The sequence below is a fragment of the Atta cephalotes genome (genome assembly GCF_000143395.1).
Source record: "Atta cephalotes unplaced genomic scaffold scaffold00015, whole genome shotgun sequence".
Lineage (NCBI taxonomy): Eukaryota > Metazoa > Arthropoda > Insecta > Hymenoptera > Formicidae > Atta > Atta cephalotes.
The window spans coordinates 4,163,717-4,171,675 of record NW_012130079.1 but is presented as its reverse complement, the minus strand read 5'-3'; the positions used below and the strand labels follow the sequence as shown (position 1 = coordinate 4,171,675).

At 35.7% G+C, this 7,959-nt stretch overlaps 1 protein-coding gene across 1 annotated transcript in view; it reads left to right on the top strand.

Moving 5' to 3' along the window:
* LOC105618162 (protein grainyhead) overlaps positions 1–7,959 on the top strand; it is a 138,229-nt gene that overhangs the window by 83,463 nt on the left and 46,807 nt on the right.

Sequence of the window (7,959 nt, the reverse complement as noted above, 5' to 3'; positions counted from 1 at the left end):
AACCTCTCGCAAATGACGAGAATTTGGCTCGTAAACTGACATTTTCAATCGAGAATAACTTTATGATGCAGACACAAATCGACTAATGTTTCTATGGGGTTATGTTGACAGATGCCCAAGTTTATTGTATGACGTTTATGATCTATTTATTTCGACCATTTACCGCTAAAGCCATCTATAGGAAAATGGCGGAAGCAAAGTTGTACCTAATATATATATATATATTACATATCTAAATTAACAAGTAAAAAAATAAGATAAAGATGTTATATTCCATAATTCATAAATTGTGTCGTTAAAATATAATGATTTGATTACACAGCTCAATGCAAATCAATGAGACACATAAAAGAAACATTTTTCTATGATTGTTTCACCACACTTAGATGTTATCGAGGATGTTATAGGTGTTATAGTTGACACATACATATTTATTTACATTACATAAATGTTTCAATCAGTCAAGCGTTTGAATAAACTGTTATTATCCATGAGAATCTCGTGAAAAATAAAGGCCGAAGCTGCAGGCCGAAGCGAATAAAAGTTGTTTATAAGCAATAATCGATTGAAGAACGAAGCTGTCACACATTTTATTCTAGACACATCTTAATATATGCAAATTTCGTTGTGACCTCGGAAATTCGACTCGGTGATATATAAATGTCGCGAGACAATCATTAAATTTTCGCGACGTAAGATATAAAACGGCCGTAAAACAGGCAATCGTAAAAAGCTTGAAGCAGTTTTAGACCTGCCGCTAATTGGCTAGACAGATTTTTGCGCGGCGCAAATGCCAGAATAATATTCATCACGATTCAATACCGAATTTATAATTGTGAATTCGTAATGCATGCCGGGTGTTAAAAACGCAATTGTGAAATCATCGTGATAATTGTTATCGAAATAGAAAAAAAAAGAGATCGATTTATTATTCATTCGAATCCGTATTTCGGCTGCTGATTGCTTGTTGAAAGTTGCAATGATTATCGTCATCCAATTTGCATTTAGACATCTACTATTCAAAATACTTACAATTCAGCACCGTATTATAGATTGATAAATTATAACTGAGATTATCATTAATTTTTGTGGAGGACTTGCATAATTATTAGTATATATTAAATTTTATTAATAAAAAAAGTATGAAAATTGATTTTTTACTTGTTATAGAATATCTATAAATTCCTCTCTTAGTCCGCAAATCTAACATCTATTTATTATCTGATTCTTTTTTAGAAAAATTTGCTGATCTCAATTATAAATTTCAAAATTGAGAAATTTAACACATTCACTTCTACAACAATGAGCTTTCCATTAATGTTATCAATTATCAGCAATTTAACTAGATGTGTATACATGTAAACATTTACATTTGTAAAACTACCATTACAATTAGTGATAGTAAAATATAATAAAGTAAAATATAAAAAATTGTTAAACAATAAAATGAATATTTTTATTTATTATATATTATAATTCAATTGCATATTTCTTTGACCTTTTCATTAAAAAATAATATAGTTGACATAAACGGAAAATCAGTTAAAATAATATACTTGACGACGAATATGTTAACCCAGCGTTATTAAAGTCAAAAATATATAATATGACTATATTGTGTGATAATGATAAGACGAGGTTTCTTAAATATCAGTTAACTTAAGAATCTTTATATCGTAATAACTTGAAATCTTTATAAGTATACTCTTTTTCCACTGAACTTTTTGTATACGATTCATCTTTCCGCTTCTTTCTCTTCAAATTGAAGAAAAAAAAGAAAAGTTGAATAACAAAAAGTTTAGTTAAAAGAGTTTTAATTAAGTTTGGATTATACAACTAAATCGATATGATTTAAAATCATTTTAAAAAACTTTATTTTAATATAACGACAAAGGCAAAGCAACTTTGAAAATAATATTATATTCGTAGTATTTGAGGTTTGTCGTAAAGGTGGCCCCCTACAGTCAATAATACTGTCGATGTTACTGATTCAATATTACTGATCAGTATTATTAAACGTGTAGGATCACGTGAATTCGATTTTTCTTCGCTGTTGCCAGGGATCCAATTCTGTACACGTCTATCAATAGTTGTCAATGTCGTTATGTGTTATTATTACTTGTTACGCAGATATTTTATATGATAAACAGGTTGCGTAAGGACACTTAAGGACACTGACAACTCTCAGTAAACGTGTATAGAATAGTTTTCTCCCCCCAGTTTTCTCCGAAAACAACCGAAGATTCCATTTATCTTCCAAAAGATCGACTACTACTTTCAAAATTGTTACTATTGTATTGTAATTTTTTTCAAAAAACGTAAAAATATTTTCCGTTAGCCGGAGAGTCAAAGATTCGTTAAAAAAAACCTAAAGACTATTTTACAATGTGCTTTTTGTTTTCTGTTTTCTACTTTTTGCTATTTTTTACATCTTGTTTTTTGCTTCTTATCCGATTTTTTGTTTTATATCGCCTGAGATAAAAATTAACGAACTTCGAAAGAAACAAGAAGTACATAGCAAGAAATACAATTATCAATAAAATGGTTGCAAATGGGAGAAAAAAGCAAAAGATAAAAATAAAAAACAGGAAGCAAAGAGCACATTGTAGAATAGGCTGAAATCTCTAATCATCACGTTATAACTAATTCTTAGAATTAGAATACGATAAAAGAATAACCAAGATTACAGTTAATCTTACATATTGATGGAATCAGGTCATATAATAACGCTAGGTTAGGTTAAATTAAGAATGAGGATAATTTCCAAATTACATCAATTTTCTATATTCTTTGTCTACTTACATATATTAGAAATCGAATTTGGCTCGAGCGACGACCCCGGATTATGGATTCGGACGAATCGATAATCAATGGATCCGTCGGAAATCAAGTCCAGTGTCCCAGAAACGTCCTCCATCGGCCGACGAGTTTCGAGATACGGGAATCGGGTTTCGTGGCCGAGCGGGGGCCACGGTTGTTCATCGTGGAATCGCGTTCAATCGCGGCCTTGGCGATTCAATCCCGACGCGCACCGTTTCACCGCGACGAGACTCCATTAAGTACTGCCCGGTTTCACCGACTCGGAAGACTCTCACATATACATTTACAGGTGCAACGATGCGACGTACCTGATTGAAGCGCTTCTAGCTTGGAATGCTTAGAAACACGGACGTATGTACACACTGGTCACATGCCTAGAATGTGGAATAAAGTATAAACAGATCGCGGATGTTCGTTGCTTTCATAGTCGCGTTCCTCTCGTAAATACATGGTACACGGGATAAACAAATCGCCTCATCGCGTGCGTCGCGTCGGAACGAACACGGCCGGATGGCGTGACATTGTATACATATTGGATTTGCTTACGTGTGCTTATGTGCGCAACCGATCGTAGACGGATACAAGTAAACATGCGCTACACTACGTGCACAAACGTATATACATACATAGCGGGCGTAGTGCCTATAATGGACATGTAAGCGGCGAAGCAGGTTCCATTCATTCATGTTCAGAGCGCACTAGTGATTTACCCGCTTACAATTTCCCACTTGCCATCTTCTCTGGGTACCGCACGTGGCTGCCGCCCGTTCAATTTCTAATTCTCTGGTCCCAGGAATAATCATTATAAGACATCCTCTCGATAAGATAAAGTACATTCCACTTTAACGTTCGTTACGCTCACGAGTATCATTTCATTCTTATTTCCTAATATTTGAAAATGATAAGGATGAAATGATGCTCGCGATCATTGCGAACGTTAAGTGGAAACGCACTTAAAGTGATAATCAGAAAGAGAGAAAGAGAGAAAGAATTACTGCTTACTAGCGCTCTAGAATGAAAACGAACTCTCTCTTCAAACAATGAAAACAAGTGTATACATAAATATAATATTACAGTAAATTTGATACATAAATATAATATTGCAGTAAATTTTAAAGAACGTAATATTATATGAAAACCAGAAAAAATAAATAGAAATAAAATAAGAATTAGAATGAAAGAGAGAAGGAGAGAGTATTTATCCTGAGATCACAATTGAAAATTTACTATACTTTATAAGAAAGTACTCTAAATTATTATATGTGAATTGAATTATTTACTAAAAAGCAATACTTGAAAAAACCCGGGAAAAAATGTTATATTCGTATATGGACACATTTGCTATATAATCATATATAATTGTATATGAAATATGTCAATTTTTTATATAATTTTATATAAAAAAATTATGAAACTTTTCTCGGGAGCGAAAAAGCAGATTTGTATATCGCATCATCTAAAATATTGTATAACGCATCTAAATATTAAAAATACTAGAAAAAGAATTTTTTCGAACATAGCAGCAACCGGGTTTCAAAACAAGAAGTTTTGCCATCATCCTTCCTCTTTTTCTTGTCAAATAATCAAATTCTATGGAACATTGTGCAAGAGTTTTCTATTTGGTGTCTGTCGTCATCGTTAAAAATTCAAGATTAAAAGCGATAGATAGACACAGTGTTATTCTATTATGTAAAATATTATCGACGGTCCATCCGTTTGTACTTGTTGCGTGACGAAAAGATATAATATTCACATTTCTCGAATTACGAAAAAGAAAAGAAAAGAACATGTGTATTTCTCCGACACGAAATATACTTTCATCTATAATCGATATTTATTCTGATTAGACCGATTTATATGCTTGACATTGACAGTTGTATTACGCAGGAGAATATTATTACGCGCGTGACGATACAAAAGACAAGGTTTTCCCGCGGCAGAGACGACCGATGTTGATAAGGCAATCCATGATCGTTAAGGGCCCATCTGTAAGGCAAGATTAAAGACCTTCGTCAATAGTCAGACACGTACGAGATCTCTAATTTCGATATACTGCTCGCAAGTCTCTAGGCATTTGTCATCTCTCGACGAGAATGATGTAAAGATAATCCTCCTCGATGCGGTAGCTGAGGCTGTTAGACTTGGAAATTGAAACACGGCCTGAATTGCGTAAGCGTGCCTGAAAAACTGCAGAAGACGATTGCCTGCTGCGACAATTTACGATGTTACATGCTCCCGCAAGGGAAAAACATATTAAGAAAAGCTCATATATGCGCGCGATTCTTTGATGAATGTATGCCTGCGAAAATTACCATCATAGATTCGTACGTATAAACACAATTAAAAGAAATTTATATCTTCAGCAAGATCCTGTCTCAAGAAGGAACGTATTTTAATGGTCGAGACGTATGTTAAATAACTTCAGCTTTCATCTTGACGTATGCAAATGCGCTCCAAATTGCATTCAAATTGAGTCGTCGGATCTTTAAAACCACCTGGCGATGTACACATGTATAGGGTGTCTGATAATTGTTTTGACGGAATTCGTGGACATGTAGAGTAGATTAAACTGAGACGAAAAGTCCTTTATCATTTTGTAATTTTCGCAATAGTTAACAAGATATTAATTGCTAAAAATTGCCAAAAATTGGTTGTTATCTTTAATAATTTTTTACTCAAATATCAATTTGACAGAAAAACTGCAAGAGAAAATTGTTTATTTTCTTCTTATAGAGCCCTAAGAATTTTTTAGAATTTTTTTAATACCGCATTTTCTCATATTGATAAAAATTATAAAAAATTCTACTAAACTACTTACTAAAAAGTTGATAAAAAATTCTGAAAAAATTCGTAAAGTTTTATGTGAAGAAAACAATTTTCATCTCTTGCAGTTTTTCTGTAAAATTGATAGTATTTGTTAGTAAAAAATTATTGAAGACCAATTTTCGGCAATGTTTAGCAATTAATATCTTGTTAACTATTGCGGAAATTGGAAAATGATGGTAGAGAACTTTCCGTCTTAGTTTAGTCCATTCTACATGTCCTACATGTCAAATTCCATCAGAACAATTATCAGACACCCTATATACATCAAAATATCGGGTTTCTCGCGCTTCCTTTCATTTGTGTATTTTTCGACCATTTTAGATTCGACTTTTTCTCATAATTTATAACTTTGTAAAAACTGGAAAGAGGAAAAAAGAAAGAAAGAAAGAGAGAGAGAGAGAGAGAGAGAGAAATGTCAAGACAGAGATATATGAAATAAAAATAAAAAAATTACGAAATTAAGATAAAGAATCTCAAACTTAATAACACTCGATATGGACATTAAAAGTTTTTTTCCAAAAATTCTGTCTCGTCGAAATCTTTCTTTCGCGAAAATATTGCGAATCGCTTTATCTTAATGCAATTCTGACCGAGAGCCATATCGAGTCGCATTATCAGAAGGATGATTTTTTTGTATGGCGGGGACTTCCTGAAACAAGGAGAGATAGCTTCTTACATCAGTATCGGCATTACGTGGCATCAACAATACGCTCGCAGGAAGATGAGGGAAAAACACGCGACGCAATGCACTTTGAGCGATCTTAAATGAGCGGTCTCACGTATCGAATCACCTCGGGCAATGCTTCACCATGCCTATCCCCGGGTATTTCTTCTTTTTTTTTCTCTCGCCCATCTTTCCGTCGATCGCTACCACTGGGTAGCGCTTCTTTCCTGCCTGCCGAGCCGCAGGGTACGCGCGAGTCAGTTCATTGAATTATTTAATACGAGAAGACGAGCACACAAGAGATACGCGCGCCGAAGCTGATTGATCGCTATAAAGGTACGCACAATGGCTGAACGAATCGCGATTCAACCGCACTTACGACAGACAGTTTTCAGGCTACTTTTGCACCGAGTGTGGCGAAAGGATACGATTATGACTAAGATCAAAGGCACTCGTTTAGAATTAGCTGTCTAACGCTATACGTTCAAGTTTATGCAAATTTCGCATTTGCGATTTTTGCGATCCAAAAGGCAGGAAATAACTGCCTTACTTGTGAACGAAGGAAATTCCTTTGCGCTGTGAAAATGATCGATTTTATTTACATACATCGTATATACATTAATAAAACATACATTATAATTAAAAATATTTACCGCAACACTAATAATGATCATTTACAGTCGTATATAACGATTTGTTTATATTTATTTATCTCAACGCGATGCCAAGTCTAGCGGCGATCGTCGTCATTGACATCGTACACGTGGAGACAGATAATTATATTGATGATTATAAACGCGCGCGCGGAGAGCTTGCGTGCATCGACAAATACTGCAGCGTAGCATAATTTATCAATATCAGTAAATCACTCGTGCTATTTATAAGCTATAACATAACCGATAAAAATAATTACGACAGTAGTTTCTCGGCTGGTTTTGCGAGCCGAGGACTTGGATCGTCCGCGTTCACAATTCTCGGAGGAGACTCGAAATGTGCTAATTAGGGTCTACGTCGTGCCCAATTAATACCCCGCTCTTTCAGTCTCGGGGAATAATAACTTTTTACAACACGAGCGACTCTCCTCTGGCAATGCACGTATCTGCACGAGGCGCACAACAATGAAAGACAATGGACAAGCCTCTTGTTGATTGTACCAAGGTTTTTCGTGGCGCATAGAAGTGCAGGGAGGTGTGAAAGAGGATAATAATATAGAGTTACTCTAGCTGCGGCGCAACGCGCGCTTTACCCCGCGTCGTCAGGGAATATTTCATATCGGATATACGCTCTTCTCCTTGGCATCCCTTCCGTCTCTTTCTCTTCCGCGTCTCTCCACTTCTCTCCTCTCTTTATCCGCACTCACCCTCTCTTCCGTCCTTTTTTCTCCTCGCGATCTCTCTGCGAGACCTTCTCTTTCCCTGCCTCTTTCTCGGTCCAGCGCCTCGCTGTTTTCGGTTCCGCGCGACGGGGCGTCCCATCTAGCGAGAGAGACTCGGCGGCATTATTCCCAAGTGGCGGGCACACTTTTGCACGCGCGAAAAGTCATCTCCGCGGGAGCCTCGCAAGGGTCACGCGTCGTCGCATCGCCTTGTATCTTCTTCGTCACTTTCTTTCTCTCTCTCTCCCCCCCCCCCCTCTCTCTCTCTCTCTCT